Here is a 13,014-nt window from a genome sequence, read left to right on the forward strand (position 1 = left end):
AAAATGCAGTATGACAACTATTTACATAGCATTTATATTGTATTAGGTATTATAACAAATTTAGAGATGAATTGAAGTATACAGGAGGATGTGCATAGGTTATTTACAAATACTATGTCATTTTGTATAAGGGACTTGAGCATCCATGGATTTTGGTATCTGCAGAGAATTCCATGGATACCAAGACATGACTATATTTACAATATTTTCTGTTTTCCCTTATTATAGATCAGGCATGAATAAGTACTTTCATAGCTGACTTTGTTTCTTAGCATAATTCTTATTTTGGATTTAATTCCCCAGAGTGGGGTAAATGGCTCAAAGGGTGAATGTTTTTGTGATGACGATGATGACAATGATGAGTATGACATATGTATTGCAGTTTAGTTTTTAGGATGTTTTCACATACCTTATCTTATTTGATCATTTAAATAAAGGAATTTGAAAAATTTTAAACACAGGTCTGTACATACAAAGGAGAAAGTCATTTAAAAAAGTATTTCCTCAATTATATAATCTCAAAATTGAAGGTTTTCCTAAACATGACATGAAAGGAAAAAATCTTTTTTTTTTTGAAAGGAAAAAAATCTTAAAAAGGGGATTTGTTACATGGAATCAATGAAGGAGCCTTCAGAGATGCTGTGGACTACTGAAGTTACATACAGAAATATGAGTGTGTGTATGTAAATGTTTCTGGGAAGCAGACCCATAACTTTATCAGATTATCCATCAAAGGATTACATGAGTCAGAAAAGGTTAAGAACTGTCAACATTCTTATGGACCAATGAACATATTTGCTACATGAACTTGTTTTTTTTTAATTTCAGCATATCAGGGGGGTATAAATGTTTAGGTTACATATATTGCCTTTGCCCCACCCGAATCAGAGCTTCAAGCATGTCCATCCCCCAGATGGTACACACTGCACCCATTAGGTGGCTACATGAACATTTAAAGAATCTTCATTAAAATAAAAATACTACCACAATACCACAATGAAAATTAAAAAGCAAATGACAGCTAATAGGGTTCTCCCATCTCTGACCAAAATGGACTAAAAGGGACCAGATATACCCTCCTACTTGAAACTATCAAAAAATGGACAAAAAATATAAAAGAAAACAATAAAACTGCCTCTTTTTGCAGATATGATTGTCTATGCAGAGCTAAACTGGAGTACAGTAAGTGAAGCACATAGGGAACAACACTGAAGAAGACATTCACTCTCAGGTCCTGGCCTCATATCTACATATAAAATCTAAATGGAATCTAAAAAACAAGGCACTAGAATCAACTTTGGCAAGGTTGCAGGATATGAGATCAATACACAAAAATTATCTCTATGTCTATACATAAGTAATAAAGAATCAGAAATTGAAATTAAAAACATATATACCATTTACTATAGCATAAAAAATACGACATACTTTGGGAAAAAACATCTGATGAAAGATATGAAAGACCTGTACACTGTAAACTAAAAGCATTGCTGAGATAAACTGAAGAAGCACTTAAGAAATACATTGTATTCATGGACCAGAATACTCAATATTAGTAAAACACTAATTCTCTGTACTCAGTTCAATCCCACTCAAGTCATCTGCAGATTCAGTGCAATCCCACCCAAAATTCTAGTGTTTATTTTTGGAGAAATTGTCAAATAAATTCTAAAATTTACATGGAAACGTAAATTACTTAGAATAGCCAAAACAACTTTGAAAAAGAATAAAGATAATTAATACAACCTGACTTCAAGTCTTATAAAGTTATAGTAATCAACACAGTTTGCTACTTGTATGAAGATAAACAAATATATCAGTGGAACATATTGGAGAACCCAGCATGTCTAGAAAAGGTGTAAAGAAAATTTAGTGGAGAAAGGACAGTCTTTTCAACAAATGGTGCCAGAATAGTTAGATTTCATATGTGAAAAAATGCACTTTGACCCATACTTCACACCATGTACAAAAAGTAACTCAAAATGAACCACAGATCAAAAAGTAAAACCTAAAATTATAACATAGATCACTTCTGTGTGCATGTACTAGGCAAAGATTTCTTAGATATAACACTAAAACCCATAAAAGAACAATTTGATAATTAGGACTTCATGAAAATTTCAAACTTCTGTTCTTTACACTTAAGACAATTAGAAGACAAGCCAACAACTGGGGGAAAGTATCTGCAAATCATATGCCTGATAGAATACTTGTATAGGGAAAACATAAAGAACTTTCAAAACTCAATAATCAGAAAACAAACAGGCCAACTTCAAAAATGGGCAAAAGATTTGAACGGATACTTCACTGAAGAAGCTATATAGATGGCAAATGAGCATGCAAAAAAGGTGCTCACCACCATTAGGGAAAAGTAAATTAAAACTATAATAAAATAGTATGGCATATCTATTAGAATGGCTAAAATTAAAAAGATTGGCCATTTCAAATTTGGCAAGGATATGAAAATGATGCATTCATACACTACTGTTGGGAATGTTAAATAGCATAATCACTTTAGAAAACAGTCTGGCAGCTTTTTAAGAAGTTAAACATACATCTGCAATATGATCCAGCCCTTCTACTCTTAGGAATTTACCCAAGAGAAATGAAAGCATATGTCCATACGAAGACTGTGTGTGAATATTCCGAACAGCTATATTTGTGATAGCTAAAAACTATACACAATCCAAATGTCCCTCGGCAGGTAAATGGACAAACTATGCTATACCCATGCAATGAAACAACACTCAACAATAAAAAGAATGAACTATTGATAATGCTAAAACTCAGATTTATCTTAAAAGAGATTATGAGTGAAAGAAGCCAGACAAAAAAGAGTACGTGGTATATACTCTTTCTTTTATATACAATTTTGGAAAGTGCAAACTAATTCATAGTAGTTGCCTGGGCTGAGAGGAAAGTAGGGAGAGAATACAAAAGGGCACAAAGTAAATTTTGGGGATGATGGACATGTTCATTTTCTCGAATGAGGCAATGGCCTCAAAGTGTATAAATGTGTAAACTAATCAAGAGTGTCCATTTAAACATGTATACTTTATTGTATGCCAATTATACCTCAAGAAAGCTATTCAAAAAAAAAAAGCAAATGACACAATGGTAATAAAAGGGGTAATTATTTTTAATATGCAAAAAATCTTCATTGAAAATAAATAATTCAACAGAAAATGGGTAAAGAACCATTACAGAAAATTCACAAAAGAACTGTGACCAATTAAAAAATATTTAACCTCACTAAAAATTAAAGAAGGCATTAAAATGTAAATTAGAAGATATTTTTTCCAAAGGAACAAATTAAATAAGGGTATCTAGGTGTATATTGAAGTACTGCTTAAAATATTGAAAAACATATATCAGTATAATTGTGCAAGAGTTCTTTAAATAAACTATGCTGTATTCATTTAACAAAATGGAATTCAGCCACCAAAATTATATACAGAATAGTTATTAATTAGAAGAAAAAATATTTTATAAACAATATAATGAGTATACAAAAGGGTAACCACTTTTTTTATTAACTTTGGTTTTACCCACCATGAGTTTGAGATAGGGCACACAAAAAATTTTAGGCCTTTGATCTTTATATTCATATACCATTTCATTCAGGCATTACAAATGAAGAATTGCCCAATAATTTGTGCTTTCTCCCTGCAGACCTTGATGGTGGTGAGTACCAGAGGGCATTATCCAGGGAGAAGTCCTGCTTACAATCTACCCTTTTAGTGATGCACATTCCTCAATATCAATTACTGTTCTTAATGGAAGGGCAGCCATTTCTCTGTAGATTTTTGTGCATTTGATTACTATTTTTCAGTACACATTTTGAACTTTTCCCCAGAACAATCAGGCATTTATTTTATACTCAAATATTCAAAAACTGCTTAAAGAACAAGAGAAACTTTAGAGTTATAAAAGAAAATAAAAGTGTTCTATGGACTGGAATTTGGAAGGTTGAACATTAGCAGATGGGTTTCAGGAATGAATGAATCAACAAATATATACTGTGTTTCATGACCTTTGTCTCATTTGCTTTTTTTAAAATTGTCCTTTCAACATTCAATTGTTATTTGCTCCTATGAACGGAAAGTAAAGCCAGGTTTAACTTTTTAATGGCATTTTTCTCTGAGATGTACTTGCCAACCATGATTTCACTTTAATCCAAGTAAGCATGCAACACAGAAATAGCCCAGAATATACACCAATATAAGCAACAGTTGCATAGGTTAGTAAGATTGTAGTATTTGACACCTTATTCTTTTTGTCAAATTGTATTTTCTAAGTATTATGACATGCTAAAGATGTATTATTTTTCTTTCTTAAAAAAGAAACATTTTAACTGGTAAAAAAATAACAAAAGGCACAGCGTAAAACTTTATCCATTTCTTTTTCCAGGTAATAAAATGCCTTTCAGAAAGTATCAAGATGGACTAAATGGAAGCAGATAACAAAAATGAGCCCAAACAATTATGAATACTTGTTTATGTCATCTAAAGGGAATTTTCTTTATAAAAGTCTTCTGACTGGTATTCAAGGAGTCAAATTCAACACCCTACTCTATCTTTAGCACCTCTACATTCTGTGAAGGCGGCTGTAAAAACATCTGCAGAAATAGTCACAAGGACCTAGTTTCTCAGATACCAGAAACAGAAGCTGCTTACAAGTTCTTGTGCTCATCCCCCTTCCCAACACTCCCCAAATATACACATCAATCTATTTGTATCAGACTATAGAGATTATTTTGTTGTAAAATAGGTTATAATAGATGACTTCTGATATTCCCTCAAGCTCTATGCTTTTAACATTTCAGAGATTTCTAAAATATACCATAGGCCATGGTTGGAATATGATGTTGTAATTAAATAACTGTATTTTTTCACTTCATCATTACTCTTCTTTGTGCTCATTTAACTTCACATGTTTAAAATTTACTTCTGTCCTCACCTCGTATATTTAAAACTCAGAATTTCAATAGCTCATTCCCATCCTTTCACCACTTTTTGAGGAATTATCATGTACCACACACTAGAGCGGGCTTTGGGAATACAAAGAAACTGCCCCTCTTGGGGTTTCAAACTTTTGGAGGTGAACACATTACTGCAGGGTACTAAGTGGTATAGCAGAGGAATAGACAAGATGCTGAGAGCACACGGATAGCAACCACATTTGCTTAAAAAAAGTTATATCCATCAAATACTTCTAAATTTACTTCCAATAGGCTATAATTTGAGATTCTAAATTTTTCAGAATTAAAAAGTCTTAAATATTTTTATAACTGACAATCCTTTGATTTACATAATAAGCTCAGTGCTTTTGTATATGTTCCTGACTTAAACAATTATAAAAAATAACATGGTTTTCTCAGGAGATTTTTTATCTTTATAGGAGGAAGAATGGAGGAAATAAGATATTTTAATCCATTGCCCTTTACTTTTGGGCAAATACAAGGCTCGCTATTATTAAAATTTATGTGTACTTACGTTACTGACTTTATAATAAAGTACGATTAAAATCACAACATATTCTTTCTCATACATTACTTTAGTAGTAAGATTTCCCTTTGGTTCAACACTTAATTCCTGTGTTCAAGATTTGCACTTACTATTAATATATACGGTCATCTTACAGAATACGTAATTCCTTAATTTATAAACTATTATATTTCCAATTATAATGATTCCTGTAAGATGGTGGTTCTAATTCTCTAGTTTCCCAGCATTTAGCAGTTATACAGCACCTTCCCTCTCTTTCTGTAATGTCTGTAGAGAATGTTCAAGGGCTTAAAATTTTTTTTTTTGAGTTGCATTTTACCTGGCCTGACTTATTCCTCCTTCAGCTCATCTTAAGATACTGAGTAGATGGATCCAAGAAGTAACACTTCAATGCTGATAGCTTAGGTATGTTTCAAGGCCTATTAATAATTCTCTATTTCCTTGACATATTTTAAATGTTAAGAACTTAGAAGTGTTACTAATAAAACTATTCAAAAGCTATATGAGAATGTATAGCAGATTCTAGTCTCACAGCCAACCAAATATGAGAACATCTACCATAATTTGACAATTCTGGTAGTTGGAAATCAAAATATAATAAACTATCTGCAAATCCCCTGTACTACATGCCATTCTCCTCGTTGATTTCCGATTTCATTATCAATCATCACACATCATGCTATTCAACTGAAAGTGTGTGATCCATGCATTGCTATAGAAAATAGCTAGGATTTCCCTATAGCAGCCTCGTTCATGAACTCTAATACAGGCATAACTCTGAGATATTGAGGTTTAGGTTCCAGACCACCACAATAAAGCAAATAACACAATAAAGCTAGTCACATGAATTTTTTTTATTTCTCAATGTATATAAAAGTTATGTTTACACTATATGGTAGTCTATTAAGTGTATAATAGCATTATGCCTAAAAATACGATGTACATACCTTAATTAAAAAATACTTTATTGGTTCAAAAAAAGCTAATGATCCAAGCCTTAAGCCAGTTGTAATCTTTTTGCTAGAGGAGAGGCTTGCCTCGATGTTGATGGCTGTTGACTGAACAGGGTGGTGGTTGCTGAAGGTTGGGGTGACTGGAAGTTTCTTTAAAAAACACAATAATGAAGTTTGTTACATTGACTGACTCTTCTTTCATGAAAGATTTCTTTGTAGCATGTGATGCTGTTTCATAGCATTTTGCCCACCGTAGAGCTTCTTTCAAAATTGGAGTCAGTTGTCTCAAACCCTGCTGCTGCTTTATCAACTAAGTTTATCTAAAATTCTAAATCCTTTGTTGTCATTTCAACAATGTTCATGGCATCTTCATCAGGAGTACATTTGATCTCAAGAAACCACTTTCTTTGCTCATCCATAATAAGCGACTCCTTATCCATTAAAGTTTGATCATGAGATTGCAGCAATTCAGTCAATCTTCAGGCTCCACTTCAAATTCTAGTTCTCTTAATATTTCTATCATATCTTCAGTTACTTCCTCCACTGAATTCTTGAAGTCCTCAAAATCATTTCTGAGGGTTAGAATCAACTGCTTCCAAACTCCTGTTAATGTTGATAACCTCCTTCCATGAATCATGAATGTTCTTAGTGGCATCTAGAATGGTGAATCCTTTCCAGAAGGTTTTCAATTTACTTTGCTCAAATCCATCAGAGGAATCACTATCTGTGACAGGTATAGCCTTATGAAAGGTATTTCTTAAATAAGACTTGAAAGTCAAAATTACTCCTTGATCCATAGGTTGCAGAATGCATGTTGTGTTAGTAGGCATGAAAGCAACATTAATCTCCTTATACATCTCCATCAGAGCTCTTGGGTGACAAGGTGCATTGTCAATCAGCAGTAATATTTTGAAAAGAATCTTTCTTTCTGAGTAGTTGTTCTCGGTAGTGGACTCAGAATACCCAGTAAACCTTACTGTAAACAGATGTGCTGTCATCCAGCTTTGTTGTTCCATTTATAGAGCACAGGCAGAATAGATTAAGCATAATTTTTAAGGGTCCTAGCATTTTCAGAATGGTAAATGAGCACTGGCTTCAATGTAACATCACCAGCTGCATTAGCCCCTAATAAGAGAATCAGACTGTCCTTTGAAACTAAGTATTGACTTCTCTCTAGTTATGAAAGTCCTAGACAGCACTTCTTCCAACGTAAGTCTATTTTGTCTTCATTGAAAATCTGTTTAGTCTAGCTACCTTCATCAATTACCTTACCTAGATCTTCTGGATAACCTGATGCAGCTTGTAATCAGCACTTGCTGCTTCGCCTTATACATTTATGTTATGGGGATGACTTCTTTCCTTAAAACCCCATGAGCCAGCCTCTGTTATTCCAACTTTTCTTCTGCAGCTTCCTCACCTCTCTCAGCCATCACAGAATTGAAAAAAAATCAGAGGCCTTGCTCTGAATTAGGCTTTGGCTTAAGGAAATGTTGTGGCTGGTTTGATCTTCTATCCAGACCACTAAGACTCTCCACATCAGCAATAAGGCTGTTTTGCTTTCTCCTCTCAGCTCCCACTGTTTGCTTTCTTATTCATGTGTTCTCTGGGGTAGCACTTTTAAAGTCCTTAAAGAACTTTCCTTTGGATTCAAAACTTGGCTAAGTGGCACAAGAGGTCTAACTCTGGGCCTATCTTGACTTTCAACATGCCTTCCTCACTAAGCTTAATCATTTCTAGCTTTTGATTTAGAGTAAGAGACGTGCGACTCTTTCTTTCACTTGAACACTTACAGGCCATTGTGGGGTTATTAAGTAGCCTAATTTCAATATTGCCACGTCTCAGAAAATAGGGAGGCCTAAGCAGAGGGAGAGAAATGGGGGAACAGCCAGTGGTGGGGCAGTCAGAACACACACATTTATTAAGTTCGCTGTCTTATATGGGCACAGAGATATGAAGTGGGCACATACTGTTGGAGAAATGGAGATGATAGACTTGCTTGATACAGGGTTGCCATAAACCCTCAATTTGTTTAAAAAAAAAAAACCACAGTATTTGTGAAGTGCAATAAAGTGTAGCACAAGAAAACAAAGTATGTCTGTACCTATGTTTCATGTTTCACTTTAGAGTTTCATTTTATCCTTTGACAAAAATACTGAGATAAAATAGAGTAGGTATTAATTTTTTACAGGTGAAAAAGCAATTGTAGAAAAGATTAATTATTTGACCAGTGTCAAACAGAGAGTGATACCATTTTGTCTAGAACTCTAGTGCTCTAAGTGCTACTCCAATGTTTCCAACCACACTCTTGTCTTTTTTGCATCATACCATTATTTCTTCTTGGTGCACTTTAAAAAGCACCAATGTAAGCATTTTAAAAAAATGCCTGAATGAGGAAGTCAGGGAACTGGCTTATGCTCAAAATCATCAAGTTGACAAAGTTTTCTCCATGTCCTTTGAATGTCATAAACTTTCAAACCAAAGTATCCATAGTGTGAAGAATATAAAAATAGATACTTCAGGATAGGACCAAGAAATAGGTAGTTTCAGCATGTCTTAAAATGTGGCATTTGTATCTCTTAATTTCTCCTACTAGGCTAAAAATAAACATCTAAAACCTTACTCTACAATCAGTTATATTTGTTACAGCATAATCTCATACGAGTATGATAGTTATAATATCTGAATTTGCTTTTAAATCATTCATCATCAGTATTACAAGAAAACCATTAAATTAAAATATGTAAAACTGTGGGTATTAAATTTATTTTGACTAGACATTATCTTATTACAAAATAGTATAAAAGTAGTTACATTAAAATGTAATGCTACATTCTTAAAAAAATTCATATTTTGAACTCTATTAAGACTATAACAGCTTAGTACATCATAATTATAAGTCACCTCCCAAATTTTTAAAGGAGTGAACTATTAGTAATAATACTAGAAAAGCAAACTTCCTTTCTTTAGGGGTTCTCCTAAATATTGAAATTGAAAACAACACATTTCACTGTAGGAATATTTAACTACCTTCTTAATTTAAGTCACTTCATAATACAGGAAATGAAAAGACTAAATAAGTAGCTGTGACAGACAATGCATTAAGAACATGGACTCTGAAGTCACACAGCCTGGAATCAAATGATGGCTTTACCACCAACTGTGTTACTTCAGGAAAATTTCTTCATATTCCCTGTACCTCACTTTCATCATCTGCAAAATGAAGATAATAATGGTACCCAACTCAAAGGGTCTTAGGAGTGTATGAGGCAATATATGTAAAATGCTCATCTGAGTGGCAGACATATAGTAAATTCTTAATAAATGGTAGCTACTACTACCCTTGTTATTAGCTCCAAATTTACTGATGACAACTATCATTAAATATTTTTATAAAATTTAAGAAAAAAATGCTATTCCACAGGATTTATAATTGTTAAAACATTTATGGCACATTAGTGATATGCTAGTTACTATGTTAGAACTATGGCATTATAAATACTATAGGCTTTTAGTCAATGAGCAAGTTATATAACAAAATTTTATAGGAATCTAAAGGTACATGTTGCCCTGAACTCTGGGGTAACATATACCACAATGTAAACAAATAAGGTTATCAACAATGACAATATAGGTAATCATTAATGAATATGCACTGTATAATAAAATCTTGTCAAAGGTAGAAATTACATTTCGGTTTAACTCAAGTTCTTCTAGAGGTTTAATCAACTACTTAGGAAGCAGAAAGGATTGGAAAAAGAGCATGGTAATCTGAGTCTGATTCCTGGGTTTCAAAGCCCAGTTCAACCTGCACTTAACAGGTGCTCAATAAAGATTTGTCTTGCCCAAGACACTATGACTAAAAAGCACTCCAGAGTTAATACTGGCTGAGAGGAGATAATGCCACCTAGTGAAAAATTAGGCTATGAGCTAATGCTGAGAGCTTCCCAAATTAGACTTGACCTTACTTAAAATACTATTAATACATGCATATTCATATGTGTCAGTATTCAGGCTAGGTACTGATAAGAAAAACAAGCCTCTACCTTTGCTTCCTATAAAGTATGGAAAATATAAAGAAAGCACACACTCTACAAGAGAAGCATAGAGAAAATGATATTGTAAGGAAAAAAAGGTTTGATTATTAGACACTCAAAAGCTAGTATTTCAACAAATCTGCTGAAGAAGCAATATAGTGTAGCAAATAAGAGCTTGGACGCTGAGACCAGACTGTATTGGTTCCTATAAAATGGGATTAATAATAACCCCTATGTCACAAGATTATTGTGAAACCTTAAATAAATATATGTAAGGGGCTTTAAAAAGCACCAGGAACATAGACAGTGCCATGTATTAACTATAATTATTAACTGTAGAACAGCATCCTAGAGACTGATGTACAAAAATATTGATTTATTACAAAACATTAAGTGCTAAAGTCTAGCTTCATAAATTTAATTCAGTAGAATCCGTTTCTCTTACTAGTACGCTGTTATTATGGGAATCCTAAAAGTACATTATTTGTGGTACTCTGTGACTAAATTTTGTATTACTAGATGATTAACCCTTTCAACATCAGGCAAATAAAACTGCCTTCTGAAAGTAAAAATTATATTTCTTACCAAAAAAAGCATAAAGTCAGTAGAATGAAAGACCCAAAAGACCACAACCTGAACATATGCTTAACCGGGAAAGATGCTTGCTGTCTCTTCACAGATTTTGCTACAACTGAAAGATGGATGATACATTTAGCTACCACTGTGGTCTCATTTGCAGCTTATTTAACTTATTTTTAAAAAGCTTGCTCCATTTTCCTTGAAAATTATAAGAAGCTCTGATAAACACTACTTAAAAAGCCACTTAACTATTCTGTATCTTTTCAATTTCATTAAAAAATTTATACTAAACCACATGTAAACTTTATTTTTAGATAAGAAAGTTTGGGCAAAATATTCCTCTATTAAAAAATAAAATACAAGACAAAACTATTATAGGTCATTATAAATATAATTTTCAATGAAAAATTTAAAGACTATTTGACTTGATGAATATAATATTTTAGAGTCTAAAACAACTTTTCATTTTCTTATAGATCCATACTATTCACAAGAACTCTGCTAAATCTTGGATGGCTTGAGATTACTTAACTTCTTCCTAAGCTTCCTCTTTTTAAAAATAGGCAGCAAAGAGTTGGGAAAATGTGTTGAAACATTTTGAGTTTTAATTTGTTTGTAAAGGTGTGTCTGTGCATCAAAAATTGTGTTCTTAATATACTGCCCAAAATAATTTTAATTTCATGTGGCTATTATTTGAATATCTTAATTTCTAAAATGCTCACAGAAATCCTTCCTCCTCCACATTAAGACAGTGTGACTATAACATTATGTTCTGAACTTTATGCATTTATTTTCTAATAAATTAACCCAGAAAGGCTCATGCTTTAATAAATAAAAGGAAAAGGCTGACCAACAGAGTGGGGAAAAACCCACTTTTTTCAATTCCATCCAATTTAGAGATGCTTATCAGCATATTAAAACATAGGTTCTTATAAAGTCAAGTGTATACTGGTTGGATTAGCATGATAACAACCCATTTTATCTTTTGTTTTCTTTAATATAGTGCTTATCAATTTACAAAGTACTTTCACAGTCACTGTGTCTCAAAGTATCCTCACAAACAACTCTCTTAGGTAGGACAGGTACTAGTACTGTAGTACCTTTCAATAGACAAGAAAATGGAGCTTCAGGAAGGCAAGAAGCTAGCACAAGGTCACGTTAATAACAGAATGGAGCCTAAAACCCATGTTTTTGTACTCCTAAAACACTTTGCTCTTTCTACTATGCTTCTAAAATGGACTTCTTTGCATATCACTTAAACACCAAATTAGCAAACCTAAGTATCCTAGGCTAATCTAAGGATAAAATCTTCCATCATCAACAACAACAAAAAATAAATAAACTGAAGAAAAAAGAGTAGAACTTTAATGTGTATTTGTAGTGAAAATTTCAAAAGCGTCAAAAACAAATTAGAAATTGAATGAAGACTATTATGAAATCTCTTAAGAGTCTGAAGAAATAACTGTGCTGCCTATTTCCTGTATAACAGTTTCAAATATAAAATACTTAGGTATAGAGTGGGTACAAAGAATTGTTTCAGGATACATGTGACAACCAGACACCAGATTTGGACACTGGATGATTTGAGAAATTCATTTTTTTTCCTATAATCAGGCAGTGTTTACTTTCGCTAACATTGGCTTGTAATAGCAAATGCTACTGTGTTGCTTAACAATTCCACCATTAGTAATAGTGTTCTATAAACTTGAATATGTGTGGCAGAAATTATTTCTCCTTTGTAAAGTTCTTTAAAAATAAGATGAATCTTGACTTTATGCATTATTTTCTAATATAAATCACCTAGAAAGGCATAATATAATCCATACTATGGTAAGAACTTCAGGTTTATAACTTAACTCAATTGTCTAACAACTTAGCACTTACCACAAGCATTAAAAAATTCAATCTGTAATAAAATCAATGAACTTAATTTTTCATATT

General features: G+C 32.7%; 1 protein-coding gene across 1 annotated transcript in view; it reads right to left on the reverse strand.

Annotated features, from left to right (window-relative positions):
- Nucleotides 1-13,014, reverse strand: part of AHI1 (Abelson helper integration site 1) — a 224,554-nt gene that overhangs the window by 131,680 nt on the left and 79,860 nt on the right. The window lies entirely within an intron of this gene.

The sequence above is a fragment of the Propithecus coquereli genome, unplaced genomic scaffold (genome assembly GCF_000956105.1).
Source record: "Propithecus coquereli isolate 6110/MARCELLA unplaced genomic scaffold, Pcoq_1.0 Scaffold98, whole genome shotgun sequence".
Lineage (NCBI taxonomy): Eukaryota > Metazoa > Chordata > Mammalia > Primates > Indriidae > Propithecus > Propithecus coquereli.